Below are 23,149 nucleotides of genomic sequence, written 5' to 3'. Positions count from 1 at the left end.
ATGTCACAGTCAAGAGAGACTAGAAAGATCCTTTCCCCTAAGGAGTTATCCATTTATGAGGGAGATAGTTGTGAAGCAAATAAGACCCAAACAAGCATTTAATTATAAGCGTGAGCAGTGCTAAAGTGAATGTAAACATTTAGTTACCGTAATAGCCAGTATGTATAAAAAGAACTGCTACTTTTTTTTTCAGAGTAGTTGTATGATTTTTAATGTAAAAAAACCTAACTTCAATTAATCTTGTATAGCCGTATACCCAAATAGGATTGCTTGCCACCTTCCCCTTGGATTTTCACAGTTTCCGGGGCTTTCAGTGCATTTTAATAGTCTGCATTAAAGGAGGATAGAGTTGAAGGTATGGTTACCATGGGGAAATATAAAACCAGATGTTAGGAAAACAGGCTGAGAGGTTGAGTTAGGAATATGAGGACCCTACCATGTGGCCTGGCTCAATTCTCCAGATAATTAAGAGGTCTAAGTGCTAGGTCCCTAGCAACCCTGACAGATAACAAAGGAACTTCTCTAGAGCCTATAGGTGAAATGAATGCCGTACTGATCTCAATGACAATTGTTCTCCACAATGGCAGCTGTGGCTACAAGGTCTCCTGAATACTCTCTCAGCATTTGAACTTGAATACTGGAACCTTAGCATTTGGAGACAGCAAGTGTTTCTCAACTGGGATTTCATTTATTTGTCTATGTGTCTTCATTTGTAAACTGTTCTTTCTGTGAGCTGTTAAAGGTCTCTGAATTAAGCTGTCCCTTTCTACACTGTGGAAGAGCATTACATCCAGCACACTGCCCTAGGCTGGCTCAGGTAATGAGTAGAACAGGGAACATAATGGGATATTATAACAATTCCTAACCCATTCCACACCTGACTAACCCCCAAAATGAGTCAATAAGGCCCGCAGCTCTGTAATGGGAACTCACGCAGTGAAACATCGAGGCAGGGTGTTGCAAGGAAAACTCAGGGGCTGTACTGAGGCGGTTACCTCGGCTCCTATATTTATAATAGGCCAATTTGTTCCATAATCTGCTCTCTGTGTGGTACTCAGAGCCTCCCTTGCCTCCTTTTCTGAACTGCTTCTCCTTTTCAAGTTCTTTATACCAAAATAATTGAGGCCATTTTACATGAGACATATAAGATTTACAACTCTGAGTTTATAAAAAGAGGAAGTAGAATAAATGAAAGTAAGGCTCATTGTACAAATTTTTTTTCCTCTGGTGTTGTCCTCTCATTCTAAACTTGGGTTTCTAGGAGACGTGCCTGGTGGGGAGTTCTTAGTCAGAATTATTGCCTTCTCCCTTTAGTTCTGCCAACACTTTTAATTATTTAAATTCTTCAATTGTTCCTGATGGTATTCATCTCTTTTAAGCCTAATGACCACATGAACCATATGAGAAACCTTACAGTTGGATACTCTGGGTATCTGCCCCCATGATCCCAAATTGATTAACTATGAAAAGTTTAGCATGTTTCTCTTAAGACCTAAATCTGTTGTAATTAGATGTCCAATAACATCGTTATAGACTAAATTATGTATTGCCCCAATTCATATGTTGAAGTCCTAACCCCCAATGTGGCTGTATGTGAAGATAGGGCTTTTAGATTAAATGAGATCATAAGGGTGGAGTCATAAGCCAAAAGGATGGATGACTTTATAAGAAGAGGGAGAAAGTAAAAGATCAGTCTTTTCGTGCACACACAGCAAGGAAAGGCCAAGAGAGCACACACCAAGAAGGTGGCCATCTGCAAGCCAAGGAAGGGACCACACCAGATCTTGACCATGTTGACATTGTGATCTAGGACTTCTAGACTCCAGAACTGTGAGAAAATAAATCTATGTTTTTAAAGCCACCCAGACTATGGTATTTTGTTATGGCAGCCCAATCTGACTAATACAAGTATATTTAATACAATGTACTGAGGGTTGTTTTCTATGATTCTTCTACATGGTATTCCAGCAGAGGGGAAGGATAAACTGCACTGCTTTTCCCAGGAGGCTGGGAATAGACAGAGGTCTCACAGACCCTGGCAATATCATTATCAGGAAAGGGGAAGACCCTGGGCCTCCACTGTGCTTCAAAAAAATCTGTCCACACAAGAGCTAACAAAATACAGATGCACTTGATCATTTCTTCTGTGACTGTCAGACATTCAGTGAAGTGTCTAAATTTTTGACTTATTTTTGTTTTGAAAACTGACTTGGAGTGGAGTTGAAATAGCAAAGAGGAAACTGAACCAGAAGGAGAACCATAATGATGTAAACAGGAATTTTTTAAAAACTGAAGGACTTTGAATGGCCTCAGACCATGGAAATGGGGTTAGGCCAAATTCAATCAGCCCCTCAGAGGGCAAGGAGCCTTACTTAAAACTAGAGCAATAGGAAAAACACAGAATATGAGATTACGTTAGAGTTGGGCCATCCCAGTAGAAATAGGCATCCTCCCCTACTGGCCCGCATAAGAGAAAAATGCACTTCTGCACTTTGCTGAGAATTGAACGAGGGGCAGGGAAAGATCCTAAAGATGGAGAGTTAAGGAGACAGAGAGTAGAGTCTAAGAATGATCTCTTCTCATATTACTGACTTCTGCTTAAAACCTGACTGAATGAGATTTTTCCCCTAAAAAAATGGCAAATGTAAAATTCTTCAACGTCATGTGGATAATTAGTTTCAGTTAATTTGCTCCCTAACACTCCATCTGAAGGTTTAATTTGTTATTGTATGTTTTTAAATAACAAAATTACAAATTTTGGAATTAATAGTATAGAACAAGGGAACTAAGTAAGGCAAAGTATAGTTAGAAAGTAGATAAAGGTAAAGAGGAGAAAGACAAGGAAATTGAGTATAAAAAAATAGAGCAAACAAACAACCTTATTAAAAAATGGGCCTAGACTTTACCAGATACCTCACCAAGGAGATATACAAATGACAAATAAACATATGAAAAGTTGCTCCATGTCTTATGTTCCCAGGAACATGAAAATTAAAAAATACAACAATGAGATATTACTACACTTCTATTAGAATAACCAAAATCTAGGACACTGACAACAGCAAATATTAGCAGGGATGTGGGAGCAGAAGAAGCTCTCATCACTTATTATTGTTGGGAATGCAAAACTGAATGGCTACTTTGGAAGACAGGAAATTTCATACAAAACTACACACACTCTTACCATATGACCCAGCTATTGTCCTCCTTGATGTTTACCTGTAGTAGACTGTTCTGCATGGCATGGGCCCAGCTCCCACTCAGAGATACACAGGACCCACACCCACAGATAGGTTCTCCCATGGGGAATTAGGCCTGCACTGTACTTAGGCCGCTATGAGTCTTGCTTTTTGCTAAAACTCCCTCACCCTGAATTGAGGGCATTTACTGCAAAGCAACTTCCTAAAATCCATGTTTAACCTTCCAAGGATGAGTGTAACCAGTTCAACTACTTTTGCCTTTTTATTTGCAAATATCCCTCTTCTGTGATGTGATTAGTAGCATTGGCTCCTTGGTTTTCTGTAAAAGGTAACCACCTAAAGCGACCCTGTGCATAGTTAATGAGGACCTTCTTGTAATGTGTCCAGTAAGACAATAAAAACTCATTGGAGCAAGGGCTCAGGCTTTTGCTCCCCTTGAGAGAAAAGCCATGCCATTCCTTTTTCTCCACCAGATTTGGTAATCCATGTGAATGTCTCATTTTCATCCGTAATGACACGGACCCCACGAGCCAGGGTCTGCATCATTTACCCAAAGGAGCTGAAAACTTCTGCCCTCACAAAACCCTGTATACAAATGTTTATAGCAGCTTTATTCATAATTGCCAAAACTGGGAAGCAATTGAGATGTCTTTCAGTATCAGCAAGTGTATGAATAAACCGTGGTGCATGTAGATATTGGAGTATTATTCAGCATTAAAAAAATGAGCTATCAAGCCATGATAGGCTGTGGAGGAATCTTAAACCCATATTAGTAAGTGAAAGAAGCCAATTTGAAAAACCTACGCATACTTTATGATTCCAGGCATACAGTACAACATTCTGGAGAAGGCAAATCTATGAAGACACTTAAAGGGTTGGTGGTTGCCAGGGGTTGGGAGTTGTGGGAGAGGAATGAATAGGAAGAACACAGAGAATTTAGGTAGTAAAACTACTTTGTTCGATGGTATAACGGTAAATACTTGTCACTATACCTCTGTCCAAACCCATATAATGCCCCCCAAAGTGAACCATAACATTAGCTATGGGCTTCACATGATTATGATGTGTCAATACAGTTCATCAGTTGTAACAAGTATACCCCTCTGGTGGAAAGTGTTGATAATGGGAAGGCTATGAAAGTATGGGGGTGGGGAATACACGAGAATCTCTGTGCCTTCCCCTGGATTTTGCTATGAATCTCAAAGTGCTCTAAAAAAATTAAGTCTTAATGTATATCATTATAAAAGCAAATGAGAATGGGAAAAGTTAGGTGCCAAAGAGTACCGAGCAACTACAAAGTAAAGAAACAGGACTGAGTGGCAGAGACTTTGAGGACATACTAAAAATCCATGTCCTATGATTAGTTCTGGGCAACAAAATACAAAAAAATGTGATGTGTGTCATTTACAGGTAGGCAGTGAAGAGCTGTTGTACTCCTTCCATTTCTTCTTGTCCACGTATTCCCAGGTCAGTGCCGTGCCCTACGTATGATGCAACCCACACATGCAACATTAACTTTCCTAAGAGGCCCATTAAAATAAATAGATAAAATTAATTTAAGAATGCATTTAATTAATCTAATACATCCAAGACATGTAATCAATACACAAATAACTACTGAGATGCTTTACATTCTTTTTAAAATAACTAAGTCTAGATCCAGTGTGTATTTTATATTTGAATAACATTTTAATTCAGATTATCACCACATTTCAGGCATTCTATAGCCTATGCATCCAGTGGCCACACTATCAAATAGCAAAGTTCTAGAAGGTCTTCCTTCTAGATGAAGAAAGGGTACCCTCCTCTACATCAAACCATTTGGGCAACAAATAATCTTTTGTTGCATTAAATAAGCCAATGAGATTTTATTATTTAATTATTGTTACAGCATAGTATATTGTTACCATGACTATGATGAAAACTCTTGTAAATTCAGGACCAACCAACAGATTTCCCCTTTTCCTCTTAAGTTTGGGGAAACTGGATACAGCTAAATAAAAATAAAACCTTTGACCAGGAAATCAGGTGAGGGGTTGACAGGCTAATGTTTTTCACTGGTGGAGCAAACACACGGAAGAAAAGAAAGCGGATATCTCACTGTCTGAAGAAACATACAGGACAGGTGGACTTGACAGTGCAGCCGGTCCCCTGTCAGAGGTATGCACACAGCTGAGTTCTGGCCACAGAGCAAGCAAACCGGGAGCTTCCTTTCCTGCTTGATTGTTAAAAACTGAACGACAAGGAAAAAATATGGAAAAAATTAAAAATTAAAAAATAAAAAAACAAATTTAAACAAACAAATAAATAAAACTTAACCATATGGGAGAACATCCTTCAGGCATATACCAATGTTGTTATTTAATACATCTTTCCAAGATTTCTTCTTCCTCATTTTTGATACTTCTTCCTTCTGGCCTTACCATTAATTTTCGGGAGTCATGAATTTCTGATTCCCAGTGGAGGAATGAGAGAGTCCGAAAGAGCGAGCTGGCAGAGGCTGGGTTTGTGAGGATTGGGTTGGGTGCACCACCACGTTCTCTCAGCCCTGCCTGCTTCTCAGCTGGGTGTCCAGGACAACCAGCTGTTGACAGCTGTAAAGATCCATGGGAGTCTGAAGTTCTAGTTTGCAGACCATTGAATGATCTTTGGACGCCTAATTATGATTGACCAACTTGTAGGCTGTAAAAAGGGTGGGTTTATGCTGCTTCTTCTTATCTTGCTTCAGCAACTTCTCGGGGAACTGGTGATCTGGCTTATGATTCAAACTGATGTCTCTGGCCTGTCCCCAGTCCGTGTGAGAAACAGAAATGACTGCTGCTCTCAAACGGGACATAGGGTGTGGACGCTGGCCTTAGAAATGGTGTCCTGGTTGTCTTTCCCTTTATACTTCAAAATTCTGCTGTTCTACAGACTCCAGTGAAAGTGCAATCACCAGGCCCCAATTAAAGACTCATCAAAATTTCATGGGCAGGTCCCTTAGGGACATCCAAATGGGAATTGAATCAAGCACAACAAATCCTCATACCAAGGAGAGTGGACTGGAGAGATACAACACGCCTCTCCTGCACCTTTTCCCAAATCTTTTCTCTCTGGTGCTCCTCCCTCTCACCCTTTTGCTCCATATAAGCAATGGAGAGACAAACCAGTTCTTCTAGTTCTTATACCTTCCTCCCTGAAGGCTTTAGTCTGATACCTAGACACACCTTCATTGAAATGGCTATCTTCTGCTCTTCCTCTTCTTCCATACTCTTTTCCTCTTTGTGTACATGTGTATAAACACGTGTATGTGTTTTGTGAGTTTTTGTATGTGCATAGTTAGGAAATAGAGGAATGAGAAGAAAATAGAACTTATTATTCCCTTTTCCGGTTCATTTGCCACAGGAAAACACTTCCCAGCTCACCCTCTCCCATGTCATTTCTGTAGCCTCACTGCAGATGAAGGAGCTTACATAGGGACTCAAGACAGGTGCACAAATGAGTTCCTGACGAAACTTTTTCTGCTTGGCTTTGTCAATAGATTGAACAACAGCTTCCAAGGAATTGCATCTGATGTTTCAAGGCTAGACCTGGCTGCCAGGCACGCTGAGTCACATCCATTGAGTGAGGGAGTGCTATGCTGTAAGGGAATTTTTCTAAGATTAGCCAACTTGCTTATGTTAGGACAAGGAAAATAGCAGAGTCCCTGAGCAAAGTGTCCTGAAGAAGTAGAAAAGCTCCTCTTTTGAAGAGGTTGTGTTACTTGTTGTTTGTTTGGTTTTTTCTTCAAGGTCTTGTCACTCTGTCAACGGTCAAACCCAGCTCTGAGCTCAACTACCTGGGAACTACAAGTGTACAGTTCAGATTTTTTCTATTAACATAATTATGGAAAAAGTAAGAGATATGATATGAATAGTTTGATTGAACTTCTGCAGACTCAAATAAATACATGGCTAAATGTCATGAGACTAATTTTGGAGACCTCAGTATTATAAAAGTAAAATATCAACAACAGATTCATATTGTTCTTTGATTTTAATCCTTAGATGCTCCCAAATAAATGAGTCTACTGACATGTTAAAAACAGAGGCCTAACTATGACAAATTAAGACATAATTAGAATCCAAATTTCCAAATTAAATGGAACCCACAAAACAAGGTGAGCTGGCTTACGTCTTTAGAAGAGGCTATTATGTAGAGCTGGGTAAGCTTCCATATAGTTTAGGATTCACAATCAAAATCAAATATGCAGTAAATAGAAAAATAAGTTATCCTTTCTTAAGTGCCAAATACCCCAAGCTAAAATCATTTCACACTAATTCTTATCACACTTAAGAAATTCAGGGAACTCCTATAATAAGTCTATAGTTTCCATACACTAAGCTCAACAGGAAAAAGAAAAAAGAATTTACTGGAATGTTTAAAACCACCATGGGTACTACAAATCAAATAATTAAATAACTAGGCCCACATTCATCTTATATTTGCACATTTCTCAATAAGTGACGCCAAGATAAAATTTTAAATCAAATTATTTGTTTGCTTGTCATTTTTCCCAATAATATAAAAAGTTCTGCTAACAAAAGCATTCCTGAGTGAGGGCAAATATAAGGTAAAATTATTTCCACTATCTTTATCTTCAAATTTTTTCACCAAAATTCCATAATGAAGCTCCTCTTTAATTATATAAACACTGTGCTATTCACATAGAAGATGTAAAACATTTAATGAATGCTATAAAATTTATTATATGTATATATTTGCTGGCTCTTAAATAACTTATAAAACATGTTCTTTGTCCAAATATAATATATTTGTGGCAGATACTAAAGATAGTTTACATTTTTAAAAAATATGGATTTTCTCTTCCAGTTTATTTTTATCCATTTGAATATAAAGGGATGTATAGAAGGGCAGAAAATTCTTTACTACTAAGCAGTAAATGAGTGATATTCATAATCAGTGATAAAATGACAGTTGCCTTTAAGATAGAAGTAGGGGAATGTTGTTGGCTCAGCCCTGTAACCCATAAAGCTTATCCTTAGGGCCTCATGAGGAATATAAAGAGTTTCAGACAGGATTATTGGGTCCCCCAAATCTTCCCCATCATTAACCTAATTTTATTAAAATCCACTCTCCTGAATCTTGAGACAATTTGATGACTTAAAATCATCCACTGAAATGCACACAGTTGAACAAGAGGACATGCTTTGGTAGAAAATCGTTTTCAGAAGTAAATAAAGGCACATGTGTATGCATGAGTCAGTAGGGAATTGTAGAGTAATAAAGGAAACTTCTAAACATTTCAGGGGGGGCATGATTGGATAGAGTTTCAGACAATGAGGAAATAGGCAAAGACATGCAAAGACTTGGAAACCTGAGAGATCATGAGAATTGTAAATGAATTGTGAGCAATAGGAAGGAGAATAGAGTTTGAGATGGGGAACATTGAGCAATGAGATGTGGAAGTGTAACAGCCAAATGATTCTAATCAAAGAGTGCATCTTATAATAGGGACAGCCAGACTGGGTGTGACATTTTGGAATGATACAGTAGGAAGATTTTCAGGCTATTGCATCAGAAGACCAAAGTGTTGGTTTATTCATTTCTTAGCTCTGTTTCCTTGTGTATGTCACATCTGAGCATCTATCATATGGCTGCAATTAACAAACAATCAAATCCACCTTAACATGAACATTCTTTATAAATTATAGAATTCCATACAAGTGTTCTTATTATGTTTGATAACAGTGTTCATCTATAATGCTCTTTGTCAAGAAAGATAAAAATAGTGACTAAAATGATAGAAAACTGCATATGAATTTCTATTTTCAATTTTTATTACTTTAACAGTAATTTGAGTATCTATAAAGATGTGCATAGCTTACTTTTACTTTTTAAAGTAGAACACTACTGGCATCCACCTTATTCTCCCAACGAAAATGTTTCTGTCTCTTCTCCAAACGTAAACACAATGCTGGATTTTGTGCCAATAATTCTCTTATTCCTCTTTATAGTTGTATTATTTGTGTATGCCTCCTTAACTAATAGACCATTTAGTTTTTAATATTTTACTTTCTTATTACATTCATCCTTTTATAACTTGCTTCTTTATTCAATATTAGGTTGTAAGAATCATGCGTGCTCAGGTGGGTAGATTCTGCAGTCTTCAGCAGTTTTGCTCTTACACCAGGGATGCCAGGGACATTCTCAGTGTGTTCTGTTGCATATGTGCAAGATGTTTTGAGATTCAGTTCCAAGGACTGCCACTGCAGGGTCATAGATTATGTGCATTTTCAAACCTACTAGGAATACTAAATTTTTTTTCCAAAAAGATTACCACCAGCAGTGCCTAAGAATTCAGACTGCTTCCTTTCTTTTTTGCATTTGATATGGTGCATTTCAATTCTGCAAGTCATTCTGTACCCATCCTTTCTCTCTCTTTTCTTTTCCTCTCTCCCTTCCTCCCTCCTGTACTTTCTTCTCTACGCTCTATCACTGACATGGGAGCAGGTATAGCCATGGCTAAATTTTTTAGGGTAGAGAGTTGGGGAGGGGAGAAGGAGCTAGATATGCTTTGCAGGCTTTTAAACACAGGCATTGCTTCTTCAAGCTCTATGGTGAAACTTGTCGGTTTGGCAATCCCCATGGTATTTTTTTCCAGATTGCTTTAGCATCATTGATTGCAGAATGACATCTAAAAGGTGACCTCCTGAATCACAGTCAGTGATCTATGTCAAATGCTTTAGAGCCAAGTTGCTGTTTTGAGAATCTGTAAGAACTGTATTTTAAAGAGTACGAAATAGATGAAATCTTTTACTAACCCACTGCAACCGCCGAGTCCACTGTTTCCATGGCAACCTATCCCAGGCAAGGTATTCCAAACACTCTTTATTTAAGAAATATCAGACAGCTCCAGGGAGTCACTAGTCATGTCAGACTCCACCATCGCACAATAACAAAGATTACCCTTTGCCCATCGGAAGGGTTTTATCCTTCCCCCAGATTTCTCATGACTTTCTGACACCCCTGGAGAGGAATAAAATTCCATACCAAAGCTTTTCTTTTCATTTTGCTTCCTTGGAGCTAATAAGAGTGTTCAGAGTACAAAGCAGGAGGAAATAGGGGTGGGGAGATAGACCCAGTCTCCCCAGTGGTCCTGTCCATGCGAGCTCTCTGGAAGTGTTCAGCATAAGGATTCAGAAAGCCTAGGTTTTAATCACTCTAGCTCACTGCTTGACATTAGTACTTAAAGCTTGGATTTTTCGCCCTTAAAATGACTGGATTAAACCGGATTACCTCCAAGGGCCTTCAAGTTATCAACTGAAAAATTTGATGCCGTGTGGTATCTGCCATTTAAGACTTCCATGGAAACTGACTTCCTCCCTCAGAAAATGATCAATAATAAGAGCAAGGTTGAAGCCAGCACTGCATCTCACTTTCTTTTAGTTTTTATTTTTTTTTGTTTTTGCCTTGTAAAATAGTTTCATTTTGAAACAATCTAAAGAAAACGGTGCTTTTTCCTGCATAGGCCACTCTGTTGGGATTGGGGAGGATCAGCTTTAGTAATTCACCATGTCATAAAACGTAACTCTTTTTAGTGCTAAACACTGCATAGTCATAATCCACTTTGACAAATGTAAGTGTGAGTGCACTTTCTAAGTTTACGTAGCAGAAATGACATTAAGTCAGGACTCGCCTGCTCACACCACTGACTATTTGAGAATGTGTTGCCCAGCGTATAAGAAGCTAAGCCCCTGGGAGTGAACAACCTGTTTCCTTTTTCTGCATCAGGCCCTTCTGGGCTCTTCGACATTGGGCAACCTCCATGCCCTGTCTGACCTTGGTGTCCACAGGTGTAAAATAAAAATCAAAGTGGTACTTCCATCACCGAGTTGTGAGAAATATGCTAAAACCTGTAAAGTACGCAAGGCCTAACATGCCATAGCACTCAATAGCTATTACCTATTATGACTCTATTATTTTTTCAGAAGCATTTCTGAGGGTACCATTCATTGTACTAAAGTGCTCATTTATTTGATTTGACAACAGTTTAGTTGCCCAAATGTTTATTTGCCTCCAAAGTAAACAATTTATTGTTTACTTAATTGATCGATGCACTCTAGCAGATTCGAATGTGCTTGCATAACGAGTCTACTATAAATCATTATTGTCATGATTTTAATAATTATTAGAAGGAATTAATTGATGAGAAGGAAATAATCAATAAATTATTAGAAGGAATTAGAAGCATATAATGAATGTAGGAATTCTTTGAAAATATTGGCAACCTACTATTAACATTTGTGTTGCTGAACATTTATAAAGCAATAAAATAAAATAAGATTTTCTTGTCTTTAAATTAACCTATTTCTTTGTTTGCTCATTTTTCTTTTTCTTTTTTCTTTCTTCTTCTTTTTTTTTTGGTTCTGTTCAGAGTCAGGCAGTTTCTCTGTATATCTCAGTATAATTCAGACACAAGATTTTTCCATTTTTCAGTTTGCAAGTGAATCTCCATTTTACAAGACCTTCTGGCCCCCCTCTTCTCTCCCTTCTTCCTCTCCATTCCATTCTTGTGGCTCCACCTTTCTAAACTCTCCAATTGCAAAAGCTAATTGAAAGTGTTCAGAAGTAACTTCAGCAATGCAGATCTTGGTAACTACGGGTATCAAGAACGCAAAGGAAAACAATCTTCCATGCAACCGCTGACCACGACAACATTTGTATTTCTATTTTATCAGTTACAGTATGTTTAATTTTGATACCTGATTAAGGCCCAAAGTGTTATTTTATTTAGTAGTATCTTTTCTATACCAAAAATTTAAAGTTTTGGCAAAGTGAATTACCAGTGTCATCATTTTATTTGGACATATGTAATGGATTTCTTTTCAGCGAGTCCCTTCTGTGTTTTTCCATCTCCACCGAGGGCACCACCAGGCCAACTGCAGCCGGAATGCGGTGAGGTGTTGGAAGGATGTCTGCGTTGTTGTGGCTGGCAGACCCTGGGGTGCTTTGCCAAGCCAGAAAACTCCTTCTCTGAAGTTTTTAGGAACAGGATGAGTAACTCGTCTGGGAAAAATGCCATCCTGAAATTTGAAGGACAGGCCGGAATTTCCACATCATTAAATATATTCCCATCTTATCACATGATTATCAAAATTACAATGCATTCATTAATGGCTAACCTCCTACAAAGTAATGAAGCAATCAAAATGCTCTTTGCTTGCCTTTCGTACTGTGTAGTGCTACAATATTACCTGAATCCTTACCAGGAAACCTGTGTTCTCATCTCCCAAAGCCTGTGCGCCCTCCATTGTGGACAAAATTAAGTAAATTAGCATCTCCAAGTCTAGCATTCTTTAATACATAAATACCTACATAATTAAGTGGCTTCTCAGAGAACAATGCTTTAAGGAAGATATTCTTCTTTCTCTCCCATTTTGCAATAGGAGAGAAAGAGAGGTGAGTAGCTTGTTCAAGGCAAACCAGCTGAGTCCAAATCTGTTCTTTCCCACAAACTTTGTTTTTCTACACTGTCCAATAACTCCTATAAATTAACCACTGAGGGTGGCTAATTGGGATTTTTAAAAAAATATATTTGTATTTTTAGAGAGAAGGGAAGGAATGGAGAAAGAGAGGGAGAGAAACACCCATTGCTTGTTTATCACACACACCCAGCTGGAGACCTGGCCCACAATCCAGGCATGTGTCCTGACTGGGAATTGAACCGGTGAACTTTCAATCTGCGGGATGATGTCCAACACACTGGGCCACAGCAGTCAGGGTGCTAACTGGGGCTTTTCAGGAACTGTGACAGAGCAGGTGGGGAAATTGTTTTAGAAGTGAAGGATAGAAGGGACTTTCCCCCAGAAGAATGATACTATTCTAATTAGGCTTAATAATCACTTTGAAATTTTAGCCTCAGAATTTTTGTGGGCATTTTCAAATAAAAGTAAATATTTTACTGGCTTATTTCACTTACCATAATGCTATCCAAGTCCATCCATACTGTCACAAAGGGTAAAACTTTCTTCTTTTTTATGCCCAAGTAGTATTCCATTATATAAACATCCCACAGTTGTTTTATCCACTCACCTACTGATGGACACTTAGGCAGCTTCCATATTTTGGAGATTGTGAATAATACTGTAGTGAACATAAGGATGTTTATATTCTTTCAAATTGTTGCGCTGGGTCACCGGCCAGCAGTGACCACGGAATGCTGTGGATGGCTCGACAAAACACTCGAGAAAAAACGACACATGCACAGAGACAGACTAGTTTCTGTGGGGAAGTAGGGACGAAATGGCCACCCCCCCTAGTGGGGAGCGCGCTGATTTACCGTCCGTACCTGCTTTTATTAGGCTCATTTTGCATAATAATTCAGGTAAAGTACAGTACTCATTCGGGGAAGTAAGGAACTATAGAAAACAAAGAACTCTGCCGGTCTATTGAGTTGGGGGGTCAAAGAGCTGTAAGACTGAGGAACAAACTAACTTCCTCCTAAGACCCTTCTCATTCAACTGAGAGCATTCTAAACAAAGAAGGTTTCACAGTAATTTACATGTTCTTTCTTAGGCCTGATCACCCCGAGAAATCCGCACTTCTCAGTACCGAGCTGCACCACCCTGTCATTGTTTTAGGCTTAGGTGGAGCAAGGGAACTAGGTAACCAAGAGATAAGGAGATTTTCTCCCAGACGATGAGAACTCAGGCTATGTCAGAGCCGAGGAGCCAGGGTCCATCACCCCCTTTTGCTGCAGCCCCCCAAGTCCTTCTTTTGGGGGGGCCTCCCAAAGTGATCGTGCCTGGCTTAGGTCGTTCCCCCCGTGGGGAATCTTACCCGTCTTTGGCTAACCGACCAAGCTTTTGGGGGTTCAGTCATGAATAAAGCAGCAGAAGCAGCATTCCTGCCAGGAAGACAAGCTTTTGTCTCCTTGCTGGCTTACAGTTCCAAGGGCGTTCCCTTAGCTTTAGCTAGGCGGGGGTTTCAGCTTCTGATACCAGTCAGGGCGGTTCCCAACACAAATTAGTGTTTTGGGTTCCTTAGGATATATTCCTAGAAATAGGACTGCTGGGTCAAAAGGCAGATCTATTTTTAATTTTTTGAGGTATCTCCATACTGCCTTCCACAGTGGCTGCCCAGTCTGCATTCTCACCAACAGTGCAAAAGGCTCTCCCCTTCCCCACATCCTCCCCAGCACTTGTATTTTCTTGATTTGTTGATGATAGCCATTCTGATAGGTGTGAGATGCTATCTCATTATGGTTTTGATTTGCATTTCTCTGACAATTAGGGACATTGAGCATCTTTTCATATGTCTATTGGCCTCTTTGGAGAATTGTCTATTCAGGTCCTTTGCCCATTTGGGTTGTTTATGGGGTTTTTTGATATCAAGTTTTGTAAGCCCGTTATAAATACCATATGATTTCACTCATATGCAGATTTAATGAACAAATTTAACTAACAAGCAAAATACAGACAGGCTCATAGATAGGGAACTCTTGGACATGGACAACAGTGTGGTGACTGCGGGGGAGAGGAGGATATAAGGGGACTAATGGTAATAGAAAAAATACAATAAATTTTTTAAAATAAATATTTTAAATTAATGTTATAAAAATGAGTAAACTAAAGTTTCATCAACTAATCATAATCATATGTTTGCCTGGTAATTCAAAAATTGTGTTATTCTGGAATGAAAGTCTTCATCATTGTTTATCAACATACACTTGGACAAATTCACTGATAAAAAATTAGCATTTGTTAAAGTAAACATTTATGCTTATATATTAGATTACATCTTTAAAATAATTTAAATTACTAGTCAATTATTATTATTTGTGTTATTTATTTGTTAAATATCATTATTAAGTGATATAATGTATATTATGTGCTTTGCCCAGGGTCTGACACATAGTCATTGTGAAAGAAGTTATCATTATTTTTTGTGAGTCTAAAGAATATGATTTTATGTCCTCTTTCATTTTGCTAACATCTATATTTCTCTCCTAATGATCATTGGATCCATTACTATTTTTTAAAAAATCCTTGCATAGTAAAACCACTAAAGTTAAAATATGCATCAAGTTATGCTGCAGTACTGCTAAAACATGCTCCATTTTACTCTCAGATCTTATGGGTATCAATTGCAACTCCCTTGTGGAATCTTCACATTAATCTTGATTTTCCTTAACATTTAAATAAAAAGATATTTTAATCTTTTCCCCAAATATGAGGATTAATGGATTGAATGAAATTTTTTGCTTCTTTAGTCCAAGATGCACATAATGAAAATGATATTAAAATAATTCTGACTATAATAGTTTTTGTGCATCTCTTCATAATTTGATTATGTGTTACCTGAGGGCAAATATTTTAGTAATTTTTTTATATGTAATATTTTATTATTTTTAATGACATAAATAGAAGGTAAAGGAAATCTACATTTTAATCAGGAGTAAATATTTCCATAGTTCATAAATGAAGTGTTGTCAACAAGATTTTTAAAATACATTTTATTGATTATGCTATTACAGTTGTCCCATTTCCTCCCTTCACTTCCCTCCACCCTGCACACCCTCTCCCACCCAAATTCCTCCCCTTTAGTTCATGTCCTAGTGTCATAAGTTCTTTAGCTTCTATATTTCCCATACTATTCTTGCCCTCATCCTGTCTATTTTCTACCTACCATCTATGCTACTTATTCTCTGTACCTTTTTCCCCTCTCTCCCCCTCCCACTCCCCAGTTGATAACCCTCCATGTGATCTCCATTTCTGTGGTTCTGTTCCTGTTCTAGTTGTTTGCTTAGTTTGTTTTTGTTTTTGTTTTAGGTGTGGTTGTTAATAATTGTGAGTTTGCTGTCATTTTACTACACATGTTTTTTTATTTTCTTTCTCTTAGATAAATCCTTTTAACATTTCATATAATAAGGGCTTGGTGATGATAAACTCCTTTAACTTGACCTTATCTGAGAAGCACTTTATCTGCCCTTCCATTCTAAATGAAAGCTTTGCTAGATAGAGCAATCTTGGATGTAGGTCCTTGCCTTTCATGACTTGGAATACTTCTTTCCAGCTCCTTCTTGCCTGTAAGTTCTCTTGAGAAAACAGCTGACAGTCTGATGGGAACTCCTTTGTAGGTAACTGTCTCCTTCTCTCTTGCTGCTTTTAAGATTCTCTCCTTATCTTTCATCTTGGCTAATGTAATTATGATGTGCCCTGGTGTGTGCTTCCTTGGGTTCAACTTCTTTGGGACTTTCTGAGCTTCCTGGACTTCCTGGAAGTCTATTTCCTTTGCCAGGTTGGAGAAGTTCTCCTTTATTATTTGTTCAAATATCTTTTCCACTTGTTGCCCTTCCTTTTCTCCGTCTGGCACCCCTATAATTCAGATGTTGGAATGTTTAAAGGTGTCCTGGGGGTTCCTAAGCCTTTCCTCATTTTTTTGAATTCTTATTTCTTCATTCTTTTCTGTTTGGTTGTATCTTTCTTCTTACTGGTCCACTCCATTGATTTGAGTCCCAGTTTCTTTCCCATCACTATTGGTTCCCTGTATATGTTCCTCTATTTCAGTTAGCATAGCCTTCATTTTTTCATCTAATTTGTGACTACATTCAACCAATTTTGTGAGCATCCTGATTACCAGTGTTTTGAACTGTGTATCTGATAGGCTGGCTATTTCTTTGTCACTTAGTTGTATTTTTTCTGGAGCTTTGATTGGTTCTTTCATTTGGGCCTTTTTTTTTTTTTTTTGTCTTGACGTGCCTGTTTTGTAGTAAGGGCAGAGCTTTAGGTGTTCACCAGCGCAGGGCAACTCAAGTAACTGCACTGTGACACTATATGTGGGGGACGGGTCCAAGTTGGAACAATGGCACTTGGTCCACTCTCTGCTAGTTTTCAGTCATTTTCCCTGCTTCCCCCAATCAAACTGGGCCTTTCTGGTGCTGATTCTTGTGTGGGTAGGTTTGTGTATGTTCTAGGACCCTGTAGGTCTCTCCAGCGAACTCTCCTGTGAGACTGGGAGTTTCTCCTGCTGCCTCCTCAATGCCCACTGGTGTTTTCAATCAGAGGTTTGAGGCTTTATTTCCCCATGCTGGGGCCGTGGGTTGCGCGGTCTATCTCACTTCCCAGCTGTTCCTCCAGGTTTATCTGCGCACAAATGTGGGACAGCCCACTCCACCAGTCATCACCTCACCGGGTCCTCCAGCCACAGCCTTGCTGTGAGTCCTCTCCCCCCCGTTGCCTGACTCTGCCCCTTCTACTGGTCTGGGTGAATGTTTCTCCTTTAACTCCTTGGTTGTTAGACTTCCGTACAGTTTGATTTTCTGTCAGTTCTGGTTGTTTTTTATTTTTAAATTGTTGTTGTCCTTCTTTTGGTTGTGGGAGGAGGCACAGTGTGTCTACCTATGCCTCCATCTTGGCCAGAAGTCCAAGTATTTTAGTAATTTTTATGTTATTTATCTTATTTACTCATTCAGGAATTATTTATTACAAACGTATCATGTACTATCCCGCAGCCACACTGGAATGCATGCATTTACCTCCATTCTTACCAGTATCATGAGGGCCTTACTCATCAACACCTTCTTGACTCTCACAGCAGCAGTCTGCTCTTCCTACCACAAGAGAACTTTGGGTTAATTTATGACTATCTTTAGCAGGAGATATGCTAATCTGTGGCTGATCGTCAATTTCCCCATACTTCTTCCTTGTTAGAAATAAGTTAGTTAATTCATTGGGACATAGGTTTTATATAATATATATAACACACATATATAGAATATATAACATACACATATATATGAGAGAGATATAAGCTAATTGACACTAATTAAAAGAGGGGAAACTCACTAAAGTTATTTGAGTGAATAAGGCATTTAATTACATTGAAGGAAAAAAGACAGAGTTCTAGGTTGTTTCTATTCACTTGTGTAAGAAGGATCTCGATTAAGCAGATGCATATAGTAATGTTTAGTAACAATATTGCCAGCCCTTAAATACTGGTTAGAGTGAACCTACAAAATGTACCTGAAAGGGAGTTACAGTGAATTTTGAAAAGAAAGAGTGGTTGTTGAGTCCAGTTATGGCTGAGAGAAAATAACACTGGAAGAGGCATTTTACTTTGTTGGCCACAAAGTAGCAAGTGTACTTGATGTACATCCAAAGAGGTGTCTAATTTGTTGTAATAAAATGGGGGACATAATGAATAAGACTGATAAATATTTATGGTATTGAACAGCAATGCAATGGAAAACTACATTCATGGCACTGAGCCCTTTGACCATGTTACAAAGAATATCTGTTTTGGAAAGAATTTTAAAGCACCATGACCATAAAGAAAAATCAAGTAAATTTTTTATATTTATATAAATTTGTATTAATATCCTTTACATATTTGTTGTACTTTTAATTTAGCATGTATTATTTTATTATACATTAATTTCTACAATAATATAAAATAAATAAAAGATCCATTTTACTGCTTTTGATTACATATAATAAATCTTATAAATACTATGAATATTTTTTCTCCACTAAAAATTCAAGATAGGCTGAAGGTCAAGAACCTAGGCTGTGAAGTCAGAAATTCTGGAACTAAATTCTGCTACTTTCTACTTGTTTGTTTTAGTTTTCTCAACTTCTTTTACATTCAATTGCCTTATAAATATAATGGAGATAATAAAAGTACCTACGTCATAGTACTGATTTACAAATTCAATGGTACAGTTCTTAGCATACAGTTCTTAGCACAGTGCCTAGTACTTACCAAGTGCTCACTGAGTTATTTTTTGATCAGTTTAATGTCTGCATAATATTTCATTATAATGTCACTAAAGTTTATTTAAGGAATTCACATGTTAATCACAGAGGTTACTCCTGAATGTTGTCACTGTTATAATGAACATTTCTAACACAAAATACCATTTTTTATGTACTACAAAGTGTAGATGGAATTTTTGGTCAAAAGGTATATTTTTGGTTAAAATAGACATATTTATAGAGCTTTTTAGTCATTTATGTTTGGTTCAGGAAAGAAAACATAAGATTAAAAAAATAAAAGAGGCTTAGTTGCAGAATGATATATATATATATATATATATATATATATATATATGCCTGATAAAATTTTAACTTCACACTGAAAATAAGAGTTAGGAAAAAAATTAAGATCACAACATTATACTCTCAACTGATGCAACTTCGATGAAAATGAACAACATATATTGCATGTGGGTGATTGAAATAAGATGTACAAAGCATTTCGGAACATTTCAGCCTTCGGATAGAAGCCAGAAATAACTCTGGCACCAATTTCTTGGAGAGAACACTGACAAGCATTACCAGCGAAGAGAGAAGGACATGGAAATGTAAGAGATGGTGTCAGTACTGAAGGAGGGGGGTGCGCTGCATTCATATTAAATCTACACATAGAGCACAAGGTCATACATTCATGGGTAGCTAGAAGAAAAAAATATAACAAAGGTTAGGACTTATCCCTTTAGAAGATTGATACTTCAAAGTAATTTATCAATGAGTTTTAAAACTGTACATACATCTGATGTAAAATTAAATCTATGGTGGCTAAGTTTGACTCAGCAAGATGAGGGAAGGGTTAGTAGCTTATTGGAGGAGTGCGGGCAGTCGGCAACCAGACAGAAGTCAAGGGAGTGGGGATGCGTCCTCTCCATTCACACACCTTCCTCCATGTTATGACGTGTCTACACCATAGCTGTAAAGTAATGTTGGCCTGGAAAGTTCCAAGGCCCAGATAAGGAAAGAATTATTCATTGCTACAGAGCATTGTTATGTTACAGAACATAACAATGCATGAAAATATCTATGCCAAGCTTGCAGCATAATATTTGATTCTCTTTGTTGTATGCTTGTGAAAAACCACTATCGTGAAAGATGTATTAATAATCCCTACTCTCAGACTCTGTACATGGTGGTGTTTTTCCTCTCTCTCTAGGCCAAAGATACTGAAATATTAAGTATTTAGTAAAGCTTGTTTCTTGTGCTACAAAAAGGGTAATGAAAAACATGTACATTTTAGGGTTTAATAAATCAACAAAAGGGGCAAGAAAATAAGTCAAAGTACTCCCTTGGTTTTTCTATAAGGTGTTCTAAGATTAAGTTAGAAAATCAACTGTAAATGGATGTGGGTTAAAATTACTCAAAATAGAGGCCTCAAATTACCCCATGTGGCTAGAAGGTCTCATTCATTAAAAGCTACTGTCTAGTAAGCTCTTAACAATTTGCTGTACATTAAATTATTTCAGTCAATCCTTCCAATCACTCACTGAGGAGAATACTATTTACCTACTTTAGTTAAGAGAGCTTGTATATTTTGTCCAATATCACACAGCTGTTAAGAGGAAGAACCGGCATTAAAATTAAAAATTCTTTGTGATTTTAAACACTCTACTATCGCAATTTTGATGATGACAGAGCTCAATTCTAGGACAGGCTCATAAAACATGATTGACTACCTAAATTTCTGTCTTGTATCTGTAATCAAAATAGGTCACATAACCTTGATATAAGAATATCAGGCACTACCCTCACTTACCATCTTCCAGTTTAGTTGGAAATTATAAAGTCTAACCACCCAACCCAAGGAATTGTGGGAGAGGTTTACTTATCTGTAGCTTATATAGATCTTATTCCTGTTCCACAATAAAAAATTAATGCCATTAAAAGGCAGAGATGTAGAATATGTATGAGAATGGGGACAGTTAACACTGGATAAAACAAAGATAAGGACTAGGTCTGAAGACATTCCAAGGGTTAACAATTAGAAAGAAAAAGTAAAAAATGCGATGAGTGGGAGTAAAAAATAGGATACTGAGAAATGTTAAGACCATGCGGTTGCCAAGGAGACATCAAATCATGCTGTGGTTGACCTAGCAAGGAGAAATATTCATAAAAAGAGAAAATGGTTTTGAGAGAGATCTAAGGACAGTCACACTCTAAAACCACATATGAGGAAATAAGACACACTAGAATTTTGGGTTTCAAACGCCTGGTAACAAAGAAATGTCAGGGGTGGGGAGAATAGCAATAGATTTAAGAATGCCAAGTCTGAAGAACTGTGTGTAAAGGAAGGAACCTCAGAGAATAACACACACGCATGTGCACTAAAGGGCACTGGAAGGTAATTATCTAGCAGAGAACGAAGGCTGACTTTGCTGGTGTCACTGAGCATCATCATCAAGAAAAACAACTTCTATGCCAACTTGCTCATACCAAAAGCACAAAAAATTTACTTTTTTGATTTGCAAGACCAGATTTGCAGAATCGATTTATTTCTGGTTGTCATTTAATACAGTCTGCTTTGCCAGCCATCAGGTAGCTCCTGATGTGGCATTTATAAAACAAGACACACTCACTAGACTACTGTGAGTATAATGAAGAGAAGGTGTGCGTGAAGCATACAGTACAAAGAAATGCATTTTTTCTCTAAAACCTAACTGTTCATTTGGTTTGTCTTTGTGTATTACATGGCACCCAGCACGATGCCTTTCATTCAATATATACTAATTGCTTTTTGAATTCCATTGAACAAAGCATTAATACTAACTACTCACTGATCATTATAAATGGTAAAGTTGTGGTGCTTTTAGAGAAATATTTAAAGAAATGAAAACTGTGAGAAACAGTGGGGTTTTTCTTTTTACATATGACTTATTTGACATTGTTTACATTTTCTTAACTTTTTATATATGGCCGATAAAACTAAATTTTTAGAGCAGCAAACTTTAACCGCTGCTCTCTCTCATTTTTCAAACAATGAGAAGCTTTAGGCCTCCACATAGCTCAAATATGTGGAGGCCTCATAATTCCTCAAAAAATGATGACACTTTATTTGGTACAGTTTAACTGAGAATATTTTTGGATGCTATCACCTACACACAGCTAACATCTCACCAACTTGCGCCAATATAAGAAAGAATTACTTTTTGTACAACTCGACTGTCACATACTATAGTGCTAAATGTCAGAAAAACTTTCACGTGTTAATGTACAAGAGAGTGGGCACTCTAATAAAAACCCCTGTCCTCAGAAAGAATCATGAAAAGAAAACCAGCTTTAAAGGAAATAAATGGAAACTCGATCAAATAAGACAATTCTATTAAGTAAAGATATCAGTATGTTAAAAGGGAAAGAACTATGTTGAGAATGACGCCCAAGTCTCACTTTGACGATTGCAAACTTGACACTTTTTCCCCAGAGGCCACTGTTACTCATACCCTCCCACTGAAAACAGTGTTATAGGAACTCCTGTGGTGTCTTTGTTAGCCTTTGCACTCAGAACGCCTCATGAAAAGTTCAAGACCTCAGTCTTCATGATTTTCACGAGCAAAAAAGCATTCTTTACAAAGTAACCACATTTATTCATTATAATAATAATGATGAGGCTATTTTTCCTTCCACCTTTATTCTTAAATAGCAAATACAATGTTCACTTCATGTCTTAATATGAAAAACTTGAATTAAATTACATGTCAATCAAGATAAACTTTAGCAATTGATTTTTATCAGCTCAAACTATTAACAGAAGAAACTATTGTTGCATATAATGCATTTCTCACTTTTTGTGACCTTGTTTTGCAGATTAATTCTCAAATTCCTCCTCACTGGTGGCATTGACCGGCTTCACCTTAAAACAGCATATTTAGATGAAATTAATCATTAAAAAACATCATCCACCTATTTCATTAGCTCAATTTAGAGCAATGTCAGGAATATTATTTCGACTTTCTGTGAACCCTTTCTTTAAGAATAAAGTTTGGAAAAGTAAACAATAAATAATACATATTTTAAAATGGAGCTTGGTCAAGATTACAAATATTGGCTTGGATTTTAGTTTGATATAAATAATAAAAACTACCCTTACTAAAGTATGAGTATATTCTATTATATTTAAAATAAAAAATTAATTTATTGAGTTTTTAAACCGGCAGTTCTGAT

Source organism: Phyllostomus hastatus, unplaced genomic scaffold (assembly GCF_019186645.2).
Source record: "Phyllostomus hastatus isolate PE091 unplaced genomic scaffold, TTU_PhHast_1.1 phas_contig_137, whole genome shotgun sequence".
NCBI lineage: Eukaryota > Metazoa > Chordata > Mammalia > Chiroptera > Phyllostomidae > Phyllostomus > Phyllostomus hastatus.
Note: the sequence above shows the minus strand (reverse complement) of the source record.